Below are 21,974 nucleotides of genomic sequence, written 5' to 3'. Positions count from 1 at the left end.
ATCCCACTCCAAGTCTGGCCCCACAGCTCTCCGAACCTGCTGCCCCCTAATTTTTGCCACCTTGTGGGACACAGTTAGGTTGGGTGTCTGGGACGATGGGCAATTCGCAAAGCAGGTACTGCCCTTTCCTTCCCCCCTTCTCTTCTCTTGTATTTCTACCTGCTGAACGAATCTGGCCCCCAGAGACAATGAGCACAAAGAGGGAGACGTGGTAATTACACGCTATGTGGCAATATTAATGTTTACTTGATTCTACAAGGAAACTCGTGCTCTCCCTCCCATCGTTGGCTTGGCTTCTTGCACCCTTTCCCCGTGAACAGTTCTTCAGGGCAATGTCCCCAGCAATGCGTGAGCATGCAAAAACATTAAGAGTGGAATTAAAATGCATTAACAAGAGCAACAATATCAGCATGCTTAATTAGCTGGTTAACTAAGAACAGGGGCTCTGCGAGGGGTGGCATCTCTTTCTCAAAAGCGACGTGCCTCTTGTACATCCAGTTACAACTCAGCACTCAAACATGGTGCCACTTTTAAAGGAATTTTTACTTCTGTTAGCCTAGGAAAGCACACTCATAAAGAAAATAAAAATTTATTCCATTTTCTGTATTGTTTGGCAGCTTGTTTCCTTGTGCTCAGACCAGTTACCGACTCAGGTGGAACCAAGGGATGGAGATGGCAGAGAGCTGCTGGACCAGCCTGGCCACTTCCCAGGGCTGCTGTCACTCCTCATGCGCCGGGAGCACAGGAAAGGACAAGACCGAATTTTACTCTTCATTTTCTTCCAGTTTTCCAACTGTAAACCACAGGGCTCAGCATATAACAAGTTTATTAAGATGATTAATCATTTTTTTATTAAAATTAAATATTTGAAGAGAGCAAATACCATAGAAGTGTCAAGAACATATTGCTTATATTAAAATAATTTTTTTTTCACTTGGAAAGCACTCTGAAACGATAACTTTCCCCACTCCTGGGTTACCTGTGTGACCCACGGATGTGGCACCCACCCTTTTATTTTGCAGGGAAAGAGTCTCATACCCGGGTATTGTTTTTGACCTTACCATCGATTTCCTTATTAACTGAGCAGCTCAGCAGGGGGAGAATCTTTTAGGCTGTAAAATTGTGCAAATCCCCATTGTCAAGAGAGAGGGAAAACATTGCAGTGTGTTTCAGTGAAATGGGCACACCAAAGTGGACAGATTAAAGACTGTGTTGGCCAGACGGCTGGATGTACGGCTGAAGTGACACTATGAGAGCCATGGTTTTGTGGATTTTGTGTTTTTATTTCTTCCAAGGCAATAAAAGCTCAGCACACGGACAGGTTAGCCAGGCTGCACTAGGGAAAAGGAGGCAAAATCAGGATCCTGCTCACGGGGCAGCAGATATAGGCAATAAGTGTGACAGGAAAGGATTTCCTACCTATTGAGAAATTATCTAGCAGGTCACCATGTCAACAAGAGGAGTAATAGTGGCAGCTCCCAAGCGACGGGCTCCTGCCTACAGCAAACCCATCACAGAGCGACCGAGGCTGGGCCAAGTTATCACATTGCTCTCCCCTTCTTTTATTAAAAGAAAGTAAACTAATAAACAGGAAGGACGTGCATGTGGAGAGACCACAGTAGATGGAAAGAAAATGAGAGAAAAGGTTAAAGGATGGTTAACAAATTTAAATGTGAGTGTTTCCAGACTCTCTTGGAACTGGATGAAAGGCGATGATCTCCTCCAGGCTATTCTCAGTGTTTTTTTGGTTGAGGGCTGAGAGAAGCATTATATCAAATATGCTTTCCTGCAACAGTTTCACTGTTTCACCGTTTCCTGACCTTAAAAATCAGAATAATTTAACTATTTCAATTGGTTGGCCATAGTGATGTCTACTGATAACTTGGAGCTAAGGCCTTGTCCATACTTCAGGCTTGTCAGCATAGATTTCTCACTTAAATTATACTAGGTTTTCCTAACAAATGCTTTAAATAGCAAGGAGATAGGTAGAACATAAAGCAATATATTGAACCATTTGGGTGAACAGTACTGCTATCCCAGGGTTTGGGCTTTTGCAGAAGGAAGTGCACTCTTAAAGGACAAGGGAAAAACACATACCTCTCTCCTTAGTGGCAAATGTTTTAGCATGGTTTATGTCTCTGTTCCTCATACACTCAAAAAATCTGTGTCTGAGCACCTTGGTTCAGGCTGTATTTCCTTTTTTTTTTCTTTCTTTATTCACGTTGCCAATAATTTCAATTCTTTTTTTGTTTTAAATACTTTGCTGTTTTGTATTGTCTAGCTGGCAGCAAAGACTTGAGAGAAAGAGCTCGCTACTGCTAGTGTGGCTAAATCTTGGAATAACAAAATATAAAACATTTGCAACCCAAATGAAGTTTTGGAAAGGACCCTAAAAGTAACACATAATCAGATTGTGTTGTCTCCAGTGCAAGAATACACTTCTCACTGTAAAACTTCTGTCTTTTGTGTCACCTCAGTCCACAATGAGTGTTAATCTCTGCTGGTCAGTGATGGAGGAGGTGTCCACAGCAGATGGTGAGGGGCAAGTCCAAATAATGAAGCCACTGATGGGACAAGGAAACATTTAGACTGAAAATGTTAGACATTGAAAATGTTAGACAGACAACTCAGATCTCACACTGTTTTTTTTTATATTTGTATATATGCAGTACTGATCCTAAACTATTGTACATGGATACAAACTTCCTAATTAATAGGAAGACATTCCCTACACTTTGCTTTAACTTGATAAAAATAACTTATTTCACCTGACAATTTTAGTTCTTTCATTTTCCTAGACTATAGTTGACATGAGAAAATTATACATGTGAATCATGGCAGTGATTGTGAAATGGAGATCTCTGTTTGCTCTCCTGCTTCTGCAGAAAATGACAACTACTACGGAAAAGCAGTGAAAGGAGAATAACAATGAAATCTTCTGTTGGTAATTGGGAAGTTATGCTTTGGGATATCACAGCACTCATGAGTGAGACAGGGTTGCATAAGACAACAAAGAAATAATTGGGCATTTTAACTACCATACCATGTCTTTTAAAACAAGCTTTTCTCTTTTAAGTTCAGATTTCCTGAGGATTTCCATTATAAATAGATCTCCCTCTCCTTTTCTCTCCCTGTCTCTGCCTGTTGTAGTTCTCACTACCAGCATTTGTAAATAACTCAGGAGTTTTACATCTAGTATTAGTGAATCATAACTAGATTTTTTCCTATACCTGGACAACAGAAGAGATGCGAAAAAAATCCCCACATCATTCTGTGCCCACAGTCTTTTCTGTGCAGGAAGATGCTGTTATGCCAGCTCTTCTCATTAAAATGTCTATTGACTTATTTAACAGATGTACTAAAAGCATTGGCTATAACAGAGTAACTAAAAATTCCTTGGCAGACAATGCTCCCCGGCATTAACCTTTCTTGGCACCAGAAGGCATGTTCAGAAACTTTCTGTGTTCAGGATTTGATGATCACAAAATCATCTGCAGATATCTGTAAGAGCAATGAACAACTTGCATGTATCTGCTGTACAAAACCATCTTTTTTTAAGGCAGTTATGAGCTGGAGAAGGGTGCTTTAGAATGACGAGTTTTAGGCTGGAATGTGAGTAAGCACTGTCTTGGAATGAAAAGTCTAGTCTGGACACCTCATCAAAAACAAGGAGTTCATCCTATGGGATTTTTAAATTCAACTCCATCTGTAATTTTATCTCCAAAATCTGCAAGCTCACGGGTTATGAAATGGCAGAATCATAAAATGCCTGCAGGTTTTCAAGCTTCAGCGTTTGTTTTTTCAAAACCCTGTAATTTCTGTTTATTCTCCCATCACTTTTCGTGAGAAGTTAATTGAACCCTCTAGTTTCCAGAGGCACTGGGAAAAGCCTTGTGCCTAACAGTGAGGGTTTGCTATCAAATGAGATAGGGGAGCTAGGGATTCAGCGGGAACTTCAGAGCTGAGACACATCCTAGAGATACCACCCCTGCCTGGATTTTTCCTGGAGATCCTCTCCCTTCCATACTTGAACACAGGCTGCAAAAAACTGGAGAAGCTGAAGTGAGGAATCCAGCCAGATTATGCAACAGAGCCATTGCATTTCTGTTTGTTCTGTATAAAGTTATCCCTCTGTAGTTAAACAGATTCCCTTCTCCTTGTCCTCGTCATCATCTCTGTAGTCAGCCATGGTATTTTAGCCGTGATGGTCTAGGGTTTAAGTAGGGTAATGGCTTTTAGGGGGAGAGAGTTTATCTTCTATTGCATTACTGTAAAAGAACAGATAAGCATCCAGGCATGCAAGTCCAAATGTTCAGAAAGGAATTGCTTATTTGAAAGGTTGCCCATTCTCTCCAGCTTCGTCAGTTTGTCTAATAAAAATATTTCCCTTTCAAAACTTGCCATGGCCACCCCTGAAAGGCTACACAGAAGTCAGGGAACGGCAGCCTGGATTCCCAGTCGGGTGGAGGGGTCATGGACAATTTTTGAAGAGCTGGAATACCAGCCACAGGCATGAATTATCCGTGGACTCAGATAGGAGCAGGTCAGGGTTTTTTTGCTGCAGACGCTCAAGGCCATTCCTTGGCAGTGTTACAGGAGCAATATTTATACAAGGATGAAGCACAACTTTGTCAAAGTGTTTGCACAAATTAAAAACTTTGTTTTCCCTCGCTATTATTTATAATAGCAGTCTGAAAAAAAAACCAACCCAAAGTTGGTTTCCCCGTGAAGGAATTTTAATTGGTTTTCATGGCAGGACTGAGTGACACTGAGAGTCCTTTCTCATGGACGTGGGTCCTGGGTTTCTTCTCCTGACACTCTGACAGTCTTTCTCTGACTCCTTCCTTCCTCACACACAACAGTAGCTTGTTGCAAGTTTTGTCAGAAGAAAAACAACACTGAAGAGTGGCCAATTCTGAGATTTGATGTACTTGACTGTCTTTCTCTAATTAGTTGAAGAGTCTCCTTGACATCGGCAAGTCAGTGTGGTCCCTTGTTCATTTTTTCAGACCCATGACTGAAGAAATGCCTTTGATAGATACATGATAAGCTCTTTGCTATCACCCTTCTCAATGGGTAGATCAGCTCCCTGAAGATCCTACTCAATTTTTTATGCAGCTCTCTCCTGGGCAGGGTGTACTTGGAGGTGGCTGTGAATTTGCCCCAGTATCCCAGGATAATTACATAGCGTGGTTCCAGTCTTGCCCTTTCACCACTGCAGGACTCTTCTGCAATAGCTAGTCACTTAAGTTTGCTTTTTGAATATTGAAATAGAAATGATTTTAAATGCATAGGCTATACCTCGTGTGAACTGTGAAAATGAGGAGGAAAAGGAAAGTACGTTTTCTTCTCATTGGAAATTCTGTATCAGTAGTGAGAAGCAGGGACTTTAATACAAGGGATTTGTGCTGAGGAATCTGTCTTTGCTGAGCTGGAGAACAAGCTATTTTTTCATCCATAGTATGAAACAAATTTATTTTGGCTTCAGGCTGCTCCTTGAATGCATGATAATGTAGATAAAGATTTCTTGAACTTAACTTCAGCTTTAAAAGAAAAGGGAAATGTCTGTGTTTAAAATCTGTGGTCGCAGATGGACCCTGGGTAAGGCCTGTTGATGTTGAACACTTTGCTGGCAGCTGTTTGGTACACGGGAGACACACTCTATGCACCAAAGAACAGAAGAATAACAATGAACTCCTGAGTTAACTCTCCCGATTGCTCTGGAAATGAACACAAGAGAGAGACATTACACAGCTTTCTGAAACCAATGATCCCACAGACCCCTCACTCTGAGAAATACATTTGAACACCTGCCTAGGCTCGTAACGGATAGGAAAGTAAGATATCATTTTCAGATGTCTTGGTAGCTGATTAGAGCTTTTCAGAAAATAGCAGTTTCAATTTGTAGACAAATGCTGGAATTTCTTCATTTCAAACTGGAATAAAATGTTAACATTTGCTGATACAATAATCATGAAGAAACAGTGGTGTACTGCTGTAGTAAAAAAGCTAAAAGACAAAGGAATAATGAAGCTAACATCTTATTGAAACAAAATCTCTACAGTTTCATTAGGGAACAAGAAAATGGAGCCAAAATTGATATGTGACCTGAAACAGTCTGCTGCTGCAGAGCTGCACTTCTCTGGGCCCTGCTCCTCGTCTGTCTTAGCAAGGGTTGTGATGGCCACACTACACGTGGTCGTGACTGTGCCCTGCAGCTTGTTTTTCTTATTCATTTACAGTGTTTCCAGAGATTTTTCCAAGAATACTGTTGAACATGCTGGTACTCAAAGCCCTTGCGTCATGATAGACCTTTCAAGAGCAAACTCTTTGATACACCAAGTAGATGTGCCCAAGCAACACCTGGCAGGGTATGACACACAATGAGCTTTATCCAAATATGTTCTGAGGTGAAAAGCACTTTTTGGGAATCTACAATGTCTGTCTTTCTAATCCCAGCCTCATTCCCTCTGTTCATAAGGCAGCTTGGTCTGGATTTGATCTTGGCACCTAAATTCTACCTCCCACCCTTGCAATGAAGCAGCAGTAGAAATGGTAGGAAATGTTAGGGCATAAAGTCTGGAACAGATAAAGGTGCAGCAGGTCCCAGAAAGTCCATTTTGCTCCAGAGCTCTTTGAAGTGAAAAGCTTTATACATTTATACTTGCTGACAGAGTTAGAAATGTATGAGGCTGTCAAAAACAAACTCAGATGCAATGCTGTGTCTGTCACCATGTTGGTGGAATTTAGATACGATTGAGAAAAAGAATTTGTTTCCTTGGTAGCAGAAAATTGCTTATTTTACAAGGTGCCATGGAGAGTATTATCTACTTGGGATTTATGGGGGAGAGGCTTTAATAATGCATTTCAGCAGGGAAGGAATATTTGTTTATGACATACTTCCCAGGGTGGTAGTTGGCTTTTAGACGCATTGTGTCTCAAAAATTAATAATGTACCAATCAGAGGGCTGCGATATCACTTGCCCCGAGGGCAGGTAGGATTTGCAAAGGAGTTGGGACTCCAACCGTTCCCAAGACGTGGGGCAGCTGGGCTGTAGAGCCCCTCTGGGCATCTTGGTGGGACAGTGTTGGGAACAGAGCATCCATGCATGAAATGCAGCTCATTATCATAGAATCATAGCATGGTTTAGGTTGGAAGGGACATTAAAGATCATCTTGTTCTAATCCCCTGCCCTGGGCAGGGACACCTCCCACCAGACCAGGTTGCTCAAAGACCCGTCCAACTTGGCCTTGAACCCCTCCAGGGATGGGGCAACCACAGCTTCTCTGGGCAACCTGGGCCAGTGTCTCACCACCCTCACAGCAAAGAATTTCTTCCTAATATCTAATGTAAATCATCTCCCCTCTTTCAGTTTAAAACCATTACCCCTTGTCCTATTTCTCCAGTCCCTGATCAAGAGTCTCTCCCCAGCTTTCCTGGAGCCCTTTTAGGGACTGGAAGGGGCTATAAAATCTTCCCAGAGCCTTCTCTTATCCAGGATGAACAACCCCAACTCTCTCAGCCTGTCCTCATAGGAGCGATGCTCCAGCCCTCTGATTTTCTTCGTGGCCCTGAAGATGATCATTTTGGATGGCACCTCTTTGTGTGGAAATGCCAGTAGCAGCAGCAGTCGTGTAGAAGCCATAAAAAGCTATTCCTGTAGGAGAGCACCGGGATCTGGTCCCGTGAAATAGTCCTTGCTGACATCTGATAGCGACGGTGAGATAGGGTGGGCCTTTGAACTGGATTCAACTGGGATGAAAAGGGTTCTGCTGCTTTCCTGTTAAAGCCAGAGGATCAGAAAACATCATATAAGGAGCAGTTATTTGGCAGGCGGCGGCTCTGCCCGCGGAGTGGAACAGACACAGCAGGCGGAGCGGGGAGGAAGGCACGGCGCGTGACAAACAGCTAACAGGAGGATAATATCAAGTAGGTGCAGAGAGTTATTTGTTGCTTAATGAAGAGCCTCTCGAGGTTGAAAATTTACAGGCCTTTCACAGTTCAATTTTGTCAGAGTACAGGACAAAAATCAGCAACGAGCCAGAGCGTGGTGATGCTGGGGTGGACGGAGGAAGAAGCACAGACCTTGCAGACCTACGACATAAAATTATATCGACAAGGGAAGGTGGACTGAGAGCCAGCAAAGGTCAGCTAGGGGTGGTGATTAGGCCACTAATTAGATTCTTAAGGGCAGGCTGGGGAAGTAAGAAGGCTTTACAGTAGAAAAAGGAAGAAAACATTCCCAGCATGCTGTCAGACAGGCACTGCCGTTTCCCTTCAGACCAATCTGCCTCATGATTGCTACCATGAGCCAAGTCCTCCTTGAGCTGAGAAGAGGTCTGAGCAGCTGGCGGTGAGATACGAGGATCTTCTGCCAGGAACAGGCACACTTTCTTCACCCCAGAAAAACTGAAGTTCAGAGAAGAACCTGCTGCGAGACCTTCTCCACCCTCCCCAGGGGAAAGCCTGGGGTCAAACAAGTGGGATCAAAGCTGGATTTTGGTGAATGAGGGGTAGGCACGGAGGTGTTCCAGGTAGGGATCATCCCTTGTAAGCCAGAATGCACTCTGCAGCAGGTAGGTAACAGGAGTCAGGTAAATTAAATTAAAAAGGCTGAAAAATATTATCCCTGGAGAAAACCAAGTCCCTTCTAAGTTCAAGAAGCTGAATTTATGCCACGCAAACACTGCAACTTGATTTTCTGAGGTAGTTGGGGTCCCTGCAGAACCAAACTCCGCACTGACCTGTGGTTGGTTTCATCCCCACTCCCTTTTACTGATCAAATTTAAAAATCACACTCATTTCATCTTATTTTTCATTTCCTGGGCTGTAATACCAGTAGTCTAGACACAAACAAATATAAGGCAAACCTTCTTTCAGCATACTGTTTTAGTTGTTATCACAAAAAGGGCTCAGACTGAAAAGAACTTTTACAAAAGATTGTTGATTCTGCCAGGATGGATCAAAGCTAAATTTGTAACATGGAGAAAAGAGAGAATTCAAATAACAAGGAAAAAGTGAAGGCAGCTGGGACATAAAATAAACGTGTCGCTTTAGCTGTGGCTCTTTCACCTTTATGTTTTATCACGTTCGTGTTCTTATTATCGGAAGTAACACCTCCCATATAAATTAAGCATGGCTCCGGAAATAGGTGGGCTGAATTTGGAATACGGGAAAGGACTTCTGGAGCAGCTAATCACCAAGCTGCAGCTAATCACCAAGCTGCAGTCCTCAGCCCCAGTGCCACACTTGCAGTGAGTGCAAGAGGGTGCTGGCCCAGAAAGTTTATCAGAGGTCACCTTTTCAGCTCTCCACCAGCAAAAAAGCACCAGGAGCCATTGCTCAGCTGGTGGCCGGTTTAAAAGAAAAAATAGATTGTCCTTCTTCGAGCAGGAACCCTTGCCAGACTCAGCTGCGGGCCGGCGGTGGGACTTCTTGTGGCCTGAGGAAGTCTCCAGCCGAGCTGCAGGGAACAGAGCGTACGGGCGGAAAGGATGGCTCTTTGTTTTCCTTTGCTTTGGGACTGCTCTACCTTCACCCAGCCACCCGACAGCCTGGAGAAACTGCTTTGGGACTGCTCTACCTTCACCCAGCCTGGAGACATAGCTGAGCACAAAGCTCACCGCTTCTTCTGTTGAAAAAATAATATAAAAAACCCACAAAAAGCTAGCTGAGCACAAAGCTCACCGCTTCTTCTGCTGAAAAAAATAACGTAAAAAACCACAAAAAGCAAAAAAAAAAACCCCACAAAACAACAAACCCAGGAATAAAACCTTCATTAAAGAATTGGAAATGGAAGGAGGTGCCGGCAGCGAGAGGAAGAGGAGCACGGGGTTTGGCCGGGGCAGTGCTGCAGGGGGCTGGGTGGGAGTCAGGGCAGCGCTCAGCATCCTGCTGCATCCCCCTCGGGAGGAAACCCTCCCCAGGACAACAGGAAAGACAAACACAAAGCTATCGGGTCTAAATATTGCAACTTGGGATGGAAACCTTGATGTTTTAAGCAGTGGTGCCACATCAACTGGGCATCGTTTTTTATTTCCTTGAAGGAAGTGGGAAATGGAGAGAAATGGGGAATTTTATCTCGCCACAGACCTCCCACCGACAATAAACGTGCAGGGAGTGCAAAGGGAGTTCACAAGGCCCCTGTGACTGCCAAGTGCCTTCCCAAGTTCACCGTTCAATACTTCTATGTTATTTGCAGATAGTAATTGACAGCGGCAGTTTAATTAAACAAAAACAGCAAGACAGTTTGTTGCTAAAAGGGTAGACAATAATAATTTTCTAGAAATGGATCCCTCCAGCTCTCACTGAGGATAAACACTCAGAGCACTTCCACGTTCTGATAAGTGACTTCAGGCCTGCGTTGTTATCTTGCTTTTTTTTTTTATACCGTGAAGTTGTAGGGAGGAATAAAAAGAGCCAGAAATCTTTATTATTCTTCCTAAGGGATTCATTGCATTCTACTTTGCAATGCTTCATCGTATTACCAATTTTCACTGTACATGCTTTTAATAAATACTTATTGTTGTAAAGATAATAACACTCTTATCACATTAATGACTTTGCAGTAGTGTAAATGAAAATGAATATTAATAAAGTTAACAGTAACCTTGATACAGTAGAACACCGGTAAGTGGGAAATTTTCTCAGTGTTTTGTAGTACAAGAAGGCTTTCTTTTCTGTTTTTTCTCTGCCAGCATTGGAAGGGAAAGTAGAAGAGATAGAAATTTAGATATCTGTGAAAAAGGCTCAATGATTATTTCCTATTATAGATCACTGCAGTCTGTTTTATTAAAAATATCCTCTCAGCCTCAATTCTTCCCTGAGGTATTTCTGCTGCCTACCAGCACTGCAATGAATGAATGAAGACACCATATGGGCACTTGTCTTCCAGTGTGGATATTGGTCTTTTGGGGTTCTGCATGGATCCCAGCATATGGGTCAGACTGACATTTCTTTTTTTGATCCAGAAGAGAAAAAAAACCCCAAAACTAACAGTGCTAAAGCAGCCTTTCTAGGCAATTCTGCATTTTCTCATCTGAACAGCTTTTCTTTCCATGGTTTGTCCCTATGGCTTGTACACCAGCCGGGCCTGTGGCAGCCTTAGCTGCAGCCAGGACATGCCAGACCAGCTTCACCGCTGATTTGGCAACCAGCACAGGGTTTTGTTCCTGCACGGTCAAATGAAGCAAAGCCAGAGGTCATGTCCCAGGACAGTCCCACGCCCAGGGAGCCAAGAGCTTCCAGGAAGGCACAGACATCCTGTCTGCAGGGGATCTGCAAGTGCACGGCCTGTTCAGGCGGCTCAAGGAACGTCAGATCTCCTGCACGTCTCCAGCCTGTCTGTGCAAGGCCAGAGGAGCTGGCCTGGGATGGCCCAGAAACACTGGTCTGGCTGTGAATGGTCTGTATGTTTTATCTGTGTTACTGTGGGAGACACATCAAACATTCCCAGAGGTCTTGCTGCCTGGTATGAACCGCTGGAAATCCTGGACAAGGGGAGAAAATCCTGAAGTTGCAGCCCGCCAGACAAGAAAAGTTGTGGAAGTGAATCATAGAAGCATAGAATGGTTTGGGTTGGAAAGGACCTTAAAGATCATCCAGTTCCACCCCCCTGCCCTGGGCAGGGACACCTCCCACCAGACCAGGTTGCTCCAAGCCCCCTCCAACCTGGCCTTGAACCCCTCCAGGGATGGGGCAGCCACAGCTTCTCTGGGCAACCTGGGCCAGGCTCTCACCACCCTCACACCAAAGAATTTCTTCCCCAGATCTCATCTCAATCTCCCCTCTTTCAGTTTAAAACCATTGCCCCTTGTCCTGTCTCTCCATTCCCTGATCCAGAGTCCCTCCCCATCTCTCCTGGAGCCCCTTTAGGGACTGGAAGGGGCTATAAAATCTTCCTAGAGCCTTCTCTTCTCCAGGCTGAACCCCTCCAACTCTCTCAGCCTGTTCTCACAGGGGCTCCAACCCTCACAGCATCTCCGTGGCCTCCTCTGGACATGCTCCAACGGGCCCATGTCCTTCTGCTGTTGGGGCCCCAGAGCTGGAAGCAGGACTGGGGGGTGTCTCCCCAGAGCGGAGCAGAGGGGCAGAATCCCCCCCTCACCCTGCTGGCCATGGGGCTGGGGATGCAGCCCAGGGTGCGGGGGGTTTCAGGGCTGCCAGCACACGCTGCCGGCTCATGTCGAGCTTCTCATCCATCAACACCCTCAAGTCCTTCTCCTCAGGGCTGCTCTCAATCTCTTCTCTGCCCAGCCTGGATTTGTGCTTGGGACAAAGGCACTGTAGAACTCATTTAATAAATCATTCAACCACGCAGAAGCTTTCTCCCTCTTATATTGCATCATTTTGCATCTTTAAAAAAAAGAGTCACCTGCAAGTAAATCATCAAATACGGGGATTTTTGCATTCCTGTATATTTCCCAAGCATGTTTTCTTTGTTCTCATGCAGGCTGAATTTGAGATTGGGAGCACATGAAACTGAGCAGTAAAGCTTTTTGCAAGATTTTACTACAGCATACGCTGTGCTGACCTAAGAACTCCTATAGGAGCAATTGATACCAGTAATAGTATGTTCTATAAAAGAGAGAATAATCTATTCTGAACAAAGAGCTCTCAAACATATGGTATTTTGTTAGTCTAACACGAGAGGTATGCCAATTTGCTGAAAGTGCAGGCAGAGGGAATAAGGATATTGCAAGATTTTGAATACTAAGCATAGAGATTTGAAATTTAAAAACCAAGGGCTTACGTAAGGTTAAGCCTTGAGATTTTTTAAGCCCACAAAATCTGATAATTGTGAAGTTATTGTCTTTACTGCACTGAACCTGTCACGTTGCTCATTTGCTTTTACAGTTTGTGGACATTTATATGCACCAAGGCATAAATCTAACAGAATAAACAGTAATGTAAAAAACTACAGATGGCAACTGCAGAGCAGCCAAGCATTGGTTCTGAGAGGGAATTTAACTTTAAGGTTTCCTGGTTTAGCAGATGGCAGATCTCAAGCCTGACGTTGCATTAATGTAGCTTTCCTGAGTGTAGCCTTTTGGTGGAGGGAAGCGTGTGGTCAGACTCACAGAGAATCTGCATTAGATGCTGCTGTTACATGACCCAAAAAATTCCCTGATAACAACACCTCGACAAAAAGTGTAGATGTGTGGATATGTAACTCATCCCACCTTAGATATTTGGGTTTGGCTTTCCAGTTTGGGGAAGGTAGCTGGGTTTTAAAATGGGACAGAGAGTATCAGCAAACGGCTGGAGACAGCAGTGATGAGACATCCGTGATGAAGAAGAATTTATTGTACATGACAGGCTGGAATAATGTATTTCTCTGTTTCTAACCAGGAGATCTAAAGAGGGTGGCAGATGTAAATAAGAAAATGTGGCTTTATCACTGTGGGAAGCTGCACTAACTCAGCCAATGACCCCTGGAGAGCTTAAGGAACTCTGCAAGAGCTTGACCTCTCTATGAGCATAACCTTTTCTTCTGCACCAATATGAGAGTGTTACTAACATTGGTTATAAATGAAATATAGATGCATTTGACAGGAATATGTAGATTCCAGCACGCACGTTCACCTCTCTACATTGGCATTGCTAATCTGTCTTTCTCCAACACTCTGATTTACTACAGTCTTTAAAATGCAGACTAAGACCTCTCGGTAGTGTTTATGTCACTGTCATGTTTTCATTTTGTCTTGTTATTATGATTTCCCCCAGCCAGAAGCTGGCAGCCACTGTCTTAAGCATAAAAGTGAACTGTATGAATTAATGATGGCCAAAGGGTATCGTGGCAACCAGAGGTGCAAAGGAAGGTGGCCACATTTCCAAACAGCATGATTAAACATCGCAATATAACCTTGGTGAGTTAATACAGCATCAATTGCCCACAACTAACACGATAATTTCACCATCCAGAAATACTCCAGGGAAATAAACATTTCTCATCAGTGCCAGGAAAGCTGAATCATTAACGAACAGAATGATGATGAAATGTAGAAAGTCTTGGTTCTTGAGCAAAGCACATTAGTTTCTGGGACATGAGGCTCATTTGTAATAGGGAACTAGTTCATATAATCAACTCAAAGACCATTTTCTGAAATAAAGATTGATTTCTGTGCCAGTCCTTCTATGTGAAACGCACTCACAAATGGTATTTTTATGTCCAGGAACGGGTATTTAGATGCCTAAATATCCATTTCTGTATACCAATGGGCAGTTTGCCTGTGAAGCTAGAAGAAAAGCAGGAGAGAGATGGCTTTTCCAAAGCTGAACTCCCCAGTGGTTCTTCTTGGCTCTCATTTTGAGGAGAACTGGCTCGGTGTGTTTCTCTCTCCTCAGTGTTTCTGGGTAGAATTCATAAGCCATTGAAGTGCCTCATGGCACCAGTCCGAGCTCTCTGAATAGGGATGAGACTATGGCTCTGTCTCATCTGCTCTATAGCAATGCTGGATGTTAATATTTCACTTTTCCCCAGAAGTTCCCAAAGCTCTTTTCAAGCCTAATTAAGGTTCACATCACACTTAAGAATGAGGCAGATATCCTAATGACAGGAAGAATGAGAACAAGAGAAGTGAAGGGACTTGCTCAATATCACACAGTCGCAGTCCTGAGACTGAAACGCAGAAGATCTCGAGTCTCAGTAGTTTGCTGTAACCGCTAATGAATAATAATGACTGGCCATATTGATAATTAATAGCACTTTCACTGAGCATAATACACGTAAAGTGCTGCTGGAATACTAATTCATTCACCCTCCCTCATCACTGGGGGTACGCATGGTCTTCATCCTCCAGCCCACTCCACTTTGCACATGTGGAGGACCAGTGATTTATCAGACATTGCTCCACAGCAGAAAGCTGAGCGTGGAAATGGTGGCAGGATGGGGTGTGAAAGAGGATGCTCAGGGTGTCTGGCTTTTGGTGGTGCCTGATGTGGGGGTGCTTGAGGTGAGGACGTGGTCTCCCTTACTGCCAGCAGAAAGAAGCAGGCTCCATTAGAAGCCCAATCAAAGCTTCTGAATTAGAAGCTATTTCTCTGCTGAGCCTCTGGAGAGCCTAACATTAGAGGTCTCAAGCTAGACATGTGAATACTCTCCCCTAAGTGCTTATTATTATTCCCATTTTGCAGGTGGGTGAACTGGAAAGGACAGGACTGCGCTAAATTAAGTGAGCCGCCGGCAGTGGCTAGGCTCCCTCTTCCCTTCCCCATAAAAACCCCTGGAAATGTGCATGAGAAAAAAGAATGCAAAGCCGAATAAATCTCCAGGGAATATGTTTAGGTTGTAAAAATACAGAGACAGTATCGAAATATCTCAAAGTGCTCTTGGAATATATGGTGAGTCATGAGCGCCGTATATTAAATGGTCAACGCTTATTCAACAGAAGTAATTCCTCATGCGAGACCACGGGAGTCACAGGAATTGGCTTTGCACCAAACTGCCTGATTCAGCAAGATATGAGCAGTGAGCAGAAGCTCTGCTCCTCTGTTTCAGCTTTGAGGCACCGCGAGAGAGGAAGTAACCAGCACGAGGAGAAACTTTACAGATTCAAGTATGGCAGTGCTTTAACTATGTGAGTAGAAAATCATAAAAAAAAAAAAAAAAAAGCGTTAAGAATAGATAATATATGTATGAAATTCACCCCTCCCATGCTATTTCTTCAGCTTGTATGATGGAGATTGGATTTTATCTCTCTTTTTTCTGCCATCTCTGGTATTCCTCCTGAAGCCAAAATTCTGTTGCAACTCTGGTACTCATTAAAAATTATAATATAAGAAAGTGTTTATCAGTTCTACCATTGCAGGTGGACTGGAAGAATGATTACAAATTGAAATGACTTTGTAACGAAGTCTGAGTTAGCAAAAAAAAAAGCAAGAAAAAAGGAATATTCATTTTTTCTGAAATTAGCAGAAAGAATAGCACTTGGAGAAAACATCTATCATTATGTCAGCAAGGAGGTATGTCATTTATCTTTGTAATCATGGTTTTCATAACTTTGAAGGTAAAGACAGTTGATTTATCTTGATTTTTTCTCGTATAACACCTAGCAAGTGAAATGACTTTATTTGTGTATCTGAGATGAAAGCTAATCTAGCACAAGCACGCTTGGAAATTCATCTCTCGGTAGCTGTGCGGGGTCAGGGCCCATGCTCGGGTCCTGAGGGAAAGCAGCATGACAGGGGTCATCTCTGCACAAGTCAACCCTCTTCTTTAAAAAGCAGGCTGACCTCATGCATCGACCTCATCAGTGACTTCATACCTACGGGAACAGTTGCTGACCATGCTCTTCCCTCAAACAGGTACCGTCTGGGCTAAAATGGAGCATATAAAAGCATAGCAGAGAGGGACCTCATCAGATTTTTGTCCCTCCCTGCCCTAATGCTGCCCAAGTAGCAGCTTTTCATCAAGGGTGAGTGATGCTCATGTCCCCCTCGGATCCCCTTTTTATAGGGGTACAGGGTTTGCTCTTCATAAATCAATTTCTGCCACAACAAATGGCATGTCCTTACGGTAAGTGCTCATCCCACAAACTCAACATTAACAAGTCAGCCCTGGTACTTGATATATTTATACATTATGGCTAAAAAATAATTTTTGTGTCCAGCAATATAGGTGTTTATCCAGAATGTAAATAATTCTTAATGAAAGATTCCCATGTGCATGCACAGCCATGCCCACGTGTTGTATGTCTATTTGCTTCATGCCACAATCTGTTTTTCTCAACTCTGAAGCCCCTGCTGAAGGCTGGAACTTCATGTTTAGGCATGAATGAGGAGAAACAGATGGGAAGGAGGAAAGACTACAGTATGCAGGGAAAAGAGCTTATAAAATACAGTTAATCTCATTATTCTTGAGGCAGAGAGAATGGTAAAAATTAGTTAAGGAAATAAGGCACACATATAATCCAAGCCCTCATTAGAACATAGCCCTGATCAAATTTTAAATGCTTCATTTTGAGTTCAGAAGCTGGAGGAGGAGTAATAAATGACATGAAAGTAAAAACTCTGGGTATTGGAGTGCACACAAAATGGCCCAGTGACCTACTATTCCCTACCAGTGGCTCAGAGATTAAATATATTACCATACATAATAGATCTGGAGAGTGACAGTTTAAATATATGACACCGAGGGGGAAAGATTGTTCTGTAACAGAAACTAAATGCCTCCAAGAGTAATGCTCGTCCCTCCTCATTCACAAGAGCAATAGGAAACAAGGAGGTGGTTCATTTGGGAGAGGAGAAGACAGGCACAGAGCTCCCTTTGGCTTTGGTGGCAACGATGTGTGCCTTTAATTAGGAACCACAAGCAGCAGAGACAGAAAAGCTGCCTGATCATTTTAGCAGAGGTCTGAGAGGTTTTAGAGCATCCTTCCCCATTACCTGATCATTTTAACTGAGAGGCCTTAGAGCTTCTTTCCCCATTTATTCTCCTTCTTAGCTACCTCAAGCTCTTCTTTAGCCAAAGCTCATGAAGTATTATGGATTTCTAATGACTTTTTATTAAAGCCAAAAATTTGAATAAGAGCCTGAAACAACCTAATGTCAAGCTCCTTGGCCGCTGGCTCACCTAGTTTTGCCCTTGGTTGGTGTCACCTGTCCAAGAGCTACAGGAGGAGCGATGTGAAACCCTCAGGACACGTGTGAGCTACTTCTGATGCCAGTTTGACCCCATGTCCATTTGTCTTCTGAATCGTAACTCCTCGTTCATATTCCTTTAGAGAATGACAGAGCTGGGCGTGCAGCAGTTTTAAAAGCTTTCCCTGCCCTGGGAGCTACACACACGCATTTCCAAAAGCAGCAGGCTTCAAGCCTTCTCCTTGCATGTGGTGCCACAAAAGCATTATGGTAATTCCGAGCACTGAACCATTTAAAATCTATTTTAATTGATTCCCGGCTACTTCGTGATTCCAGCATATTGTTAAATCAGCGGTAGATAAAAGGTGGCAGGAGGTAACATCTTTTGTATTGCTTCAGGGAGATCACACCTAAAATAAAGCATTAAACTCTGGGTACCTCATTGCCAGAGAGATGCAGACAAATTGGAAGAAATTCATAGAAGAGCAATAAAAATGATTAAAGGTCTGAAGAGACTGAATTATGCGTGAAGATTAAAGGAACTTAATATGTATCGCTTGGCTAAATGATGACTAAGAGGGAAACGATACCCTTCAACAAGTACTTGGAGGGCATAAATATCACAAATAAAAAGGAATTCTTTAGGGTGCTGAAGGACATACAACTTGGGATAAAAGGATAGTGACAGGCAAAAGGAAGCTGGCTCTCAACATACATCATTAACATCTAACAGGCCATTTGTGGGAGTCCAAATTCTCACACATTTATCTAATCATGTTGCAGTATTAATTTTTGCCTGTTCTAGGAAAAAAAAGGCATTGTCTTCAATTAAAGACCGACCATGAACTCCCCAGATGCACTCAAGGGATGTGTGTGCCAAGAAGAATAATTCCCAATCCAAGTTGGGAAAACAGCAAAAAAGCATTCCGAGTGTTTGAAGGTTGATATACCCTTTACCGAGAGCCAGAGGATGTATAAGATATGAAATTAGTGATCTGTATTTTAGCAACGTGTCTGTTGCCAGGATACCACGGGGAAAATAAAAGTAATAATGCATTTCTTTAAAACATAAAACATTAATTCCATTAATTCCAGGGAGAGCTATACCCATATTTTAATGGGAGAACAGGCCACTAAGAAGAACGAATCTTCCTGCAATTTTCTCGTCGGAGCAAACTCCCAGCTCAGAGTCCAGTCTCGGCGCTGGAAGAAGAACCAAAATAGTCTCCATGGGTGTTGGGAGATGCACATCCCGACCCCAGCCTGTGTCAGGAAGCAGCCGTGGACCCAAGGGGACTGAATGTCTGCATGAAATTGGGCTTTGCTGTGCCTCTGCTCGGCGGAGCGGCTCAGCAGCGTAGCCGTGCAAGCCCTAAAACTGTTCAGCACAACATATATATCACCTTGTGGTTTTTCAGACTTACTGCATGGAAACTCCCCGCCTTGAATTTAGAGGTCCCCACCCTTTGCTTTCCCGGGAAAAGAAGGAATTGTGAACCTGCTGGCTGGCTGCTGGGGAACTCGGCGTGTCTGTTTGCTCCTCGCAGCTCACGGCAAAAAGGGGGACGGAGACGTTTTGGGGAAGTTTTCATCTTTTCCTGTCCCAGCCCACATCCGTTTCTGGTGAGATTACAATTTGACGTAAAGGTAGGAGTTTATGTTGGGACCCTGCAGCAAGGTCCCTTGAGAAAAGCTTTGGAAAGCAGTGCCTGGAGACGGGAGACCCTGGGAAAAGGGCTCCCCAAAAGCAGTGGGAATGGGAAGCAAAAGTCTCCTTGGTGCTTGTGGGCAATGAACTTCTTTCTCTGGTTTTCAAGGTTGGGAGAGAAGAAACACAGAGCAGAAACCTCTGCCTTTCTAACCCCTCTTTGTGAGAATAACCTAGGGATGCTGATGCCGTGACAGGAGTGCGGAGGAAGAGCAGTCCATTTCCCCGGATTAGCATCCCATTACAGCCTTGCTCTGAGGACACAATCTCATTTGTTTATCCCCGAGTTAAATCTGGCCATAAATGCACAGTTCTGTGGCTGTCAGACCCAGTCACAAACCCCCTTCACCAGATTTCTGCCCCAAATGGTGGTCAGCAGCAATAAGATCCCCCTGCATAAAAGAAATCACCTTTAAAATTCACCCACTTGCACTCCTAGTGCCTGCTTTTCAACGTTACTAAAGGACTTTCCCATCTTTTTTACTAGATAAACCCGCTTAGAGATATGAAATATGTGCAAACTTGCTTTAAAAGTGAGATGATCCTTTATACGTTGCAGAGTAAGCATGGCAACCAGCAGAAATCATATTTAGAGGTCAGGAGCTTTCATTTTATGAAAACCAATCCAGTCAGAGAAGGTTAGACTATCATTTCTGTACTGAAATCTCTCTTCTTTCTCTGAACATCTTGATTAATGAGAATTAAAGCCCAGTCTTAGTTTTTAGGGTTTTTTTTTGACTATTTATTCTGACTGATCTCCTGACAATCATTGTTCATGGTAACACAGTTTATTACACCCTAAGATTTTATATTTCCCTCCCCATCTCACCAGGTAATGTTGAAGATGGTTTCTGAATGTCCATGAGATGGGTAGACACAGCCTTTTTGGAGTGCCTGGAAGTTGGAGCTGCCAGGAGTAGATACAGCCATCATGGTCCTTACTCCAGCTGGTGGCTGGGGAGGAACAGCATGAACAGAGACTTCCCCAGGGAATGAAGATCTTGTTTTCATGACAGCTTCTTTGAATGTTTTTTTGAAAAATACATAAAAAGGAAGGGAGTATAATTATCCAGAAATCTGGCTAAGCATAATTGCTATTCAGAGCATCCCAGGAGGCCTAAAAAGGCCTTGGAGGGCAGCATATTTAACCCAGACCAGAAACACTGAATATGTGCGAATATTCTATAAACCACAGGTTTCACCCAGTCAGGTGTTTCATTCTGTGAGATTTTTTTGGCTAAGAATTAGGTGAGAATCAGATGCGACGTGGACAGAAACAGATAGAACCTGCCACAGGAAACTTGCACACGTGCGATTTTTAAGTCAGTCTCTTAGTTATTTATATATATCTGGCCTTACAGGTGTATAATCACCCGTTTGAAATCCTTGAACTGTTTGGGTCCCAGGCACAGCTGTGTCATTTGGAAGCTTCTGTTTTGCATTTCACTATTCAGTTACATGTGGTTTCACTCCAAAAGAGATTCCCACAGATCTGTGTAAGTTTTAGATGCTTCTGAGAGCTGTGACCAAAGATGGACCTGATCAGGAAAGGAGATACTAAAATACAGTGATCACTGGTCTTCCCTCTTTAGCTCATGCTTCATCACCTCAGCTTCTTAGAAATAGCATTGCTGAATATTAAACATGTGGATTTAAGCCCGACAGCGGGTTCACTTTGTGATAGGAGGGAAATATGAAGAGCTTTCCTCCTCCAGCCTGTGAGACCAACCTTGGCCAGCCGCAGACAGTCACAGCTGCGCAACAACTCCTGATACCATCAGCCTTGCAAGCTTTGCATTAAACCTCCACGTGAAAGCACTTCACAGAAGGTATGTGCATATATCACATGGATGACTTAATAACCAGACTATACATTTACATAGATGTATACATTTATGCATGCATGGTAGGATCCTCTTGGTTGAGAAGGAACCTTGCGCTTATTGAGTAGAAGATTTTGGCTTCTTGGCCCGTGTTTGGGCCAATTTCAGTGTTGGACCAGAGCAGTGGGTGCTACGTGTGGTTTGCCAGGTACGTGGTACGAAAGTGTGACCTGCTCAAGTGCTGGAGACCCGGCAGCTGAATGAGCAAATGCATCTCCTTGGCTCCCCCCCAGTTTGGGATGCTGGTTCCAACCAACATCATAAGGACATGGACCTGTTAGAGGAGGCCATGGAGATGCTGCAAGGGCTGGAGCCCCTCTGCTGGGAGGACAGGCTGAGAGAGTTGGGGGGGGTTCAGCCTGGAGAAGAGAAGGCTCCAGGGAGACCTTAGAGCCCCTTCCAGTCCCTAAAGGGGCTCCAGGAGAGATAGGGAGGGACTCTGGATCAGGGAGGGGAGTGATAGGACGAAGAGTAATGGTTTTAAACTGAAAGAGGGGAGATTTAGCTGAGATCTGAGGAAGAAATTCTTTACTGTGAGGGTGGTGAGAGCCTGGCCCAGGTTGCCCAGAGAAGCTGTGGCTGCCCCATCCCTGGAGGGGTTCAAGGCCAGGCTGGATGGGGCTTGGAGCAACCTGGTCTGGTGGGAGGTGTCCCTGCCCAGGGCAGGGGGTGGAATGAGATGATCTTTAATGTCCCTTCCAACTCCCACCACCCTGTGATTCCATGCTAATGATCACCCAGCAGAGGCCCATCTCCATCCCCAAAGCTTCCCAACCAGCTGGTGCTGCCGGGATGGGCGATG

At 43.8% G+C, this 21,974-nt stretch overlaps 1 long non-coding RNA gene across 1 annotated transcript; it reads left to right on the top strand.

The window, feature by feature from the left end:
* Positions 1-15,510: 15,510 nt before the first annotated feature.
* Positions 15,511-20,555, top strand: LOC106889885. The gene is made up of 3 exons (XR_001412413.1): positions 15,511-15,579; positions 19,000-19,204; positions 20,122-20,555. It is a non-coding gene; the product is annotated as an uncharacterized LOC106889885 (long non-coding RNA).
* Positions 20,556-21,974: the final 1,419 nt, after the last annotated feature.

The sequence above is a fragment of the Calidris pugnax genome, unplaced genomic scaffold, assembly GCF_001431845.1.
Source record: "Calidris pugnax isolate Ruff unplaced genomic scaffold, ASM143184v1 scaffold89, whole genome shotgun sequence".
Taxonomy (NCBI): domain Eukaryota; kingdom Metazoa; phylum Chordata; class Aves; order Charadriiformes; family Scolopacidae; genus Calidris; species Calidris pugnax.
The sequence above is the reverse complement of the archived record's forward strand: the minus strand, read 5'-3'. Positions and strand labels throughout refer to the sequence as shown.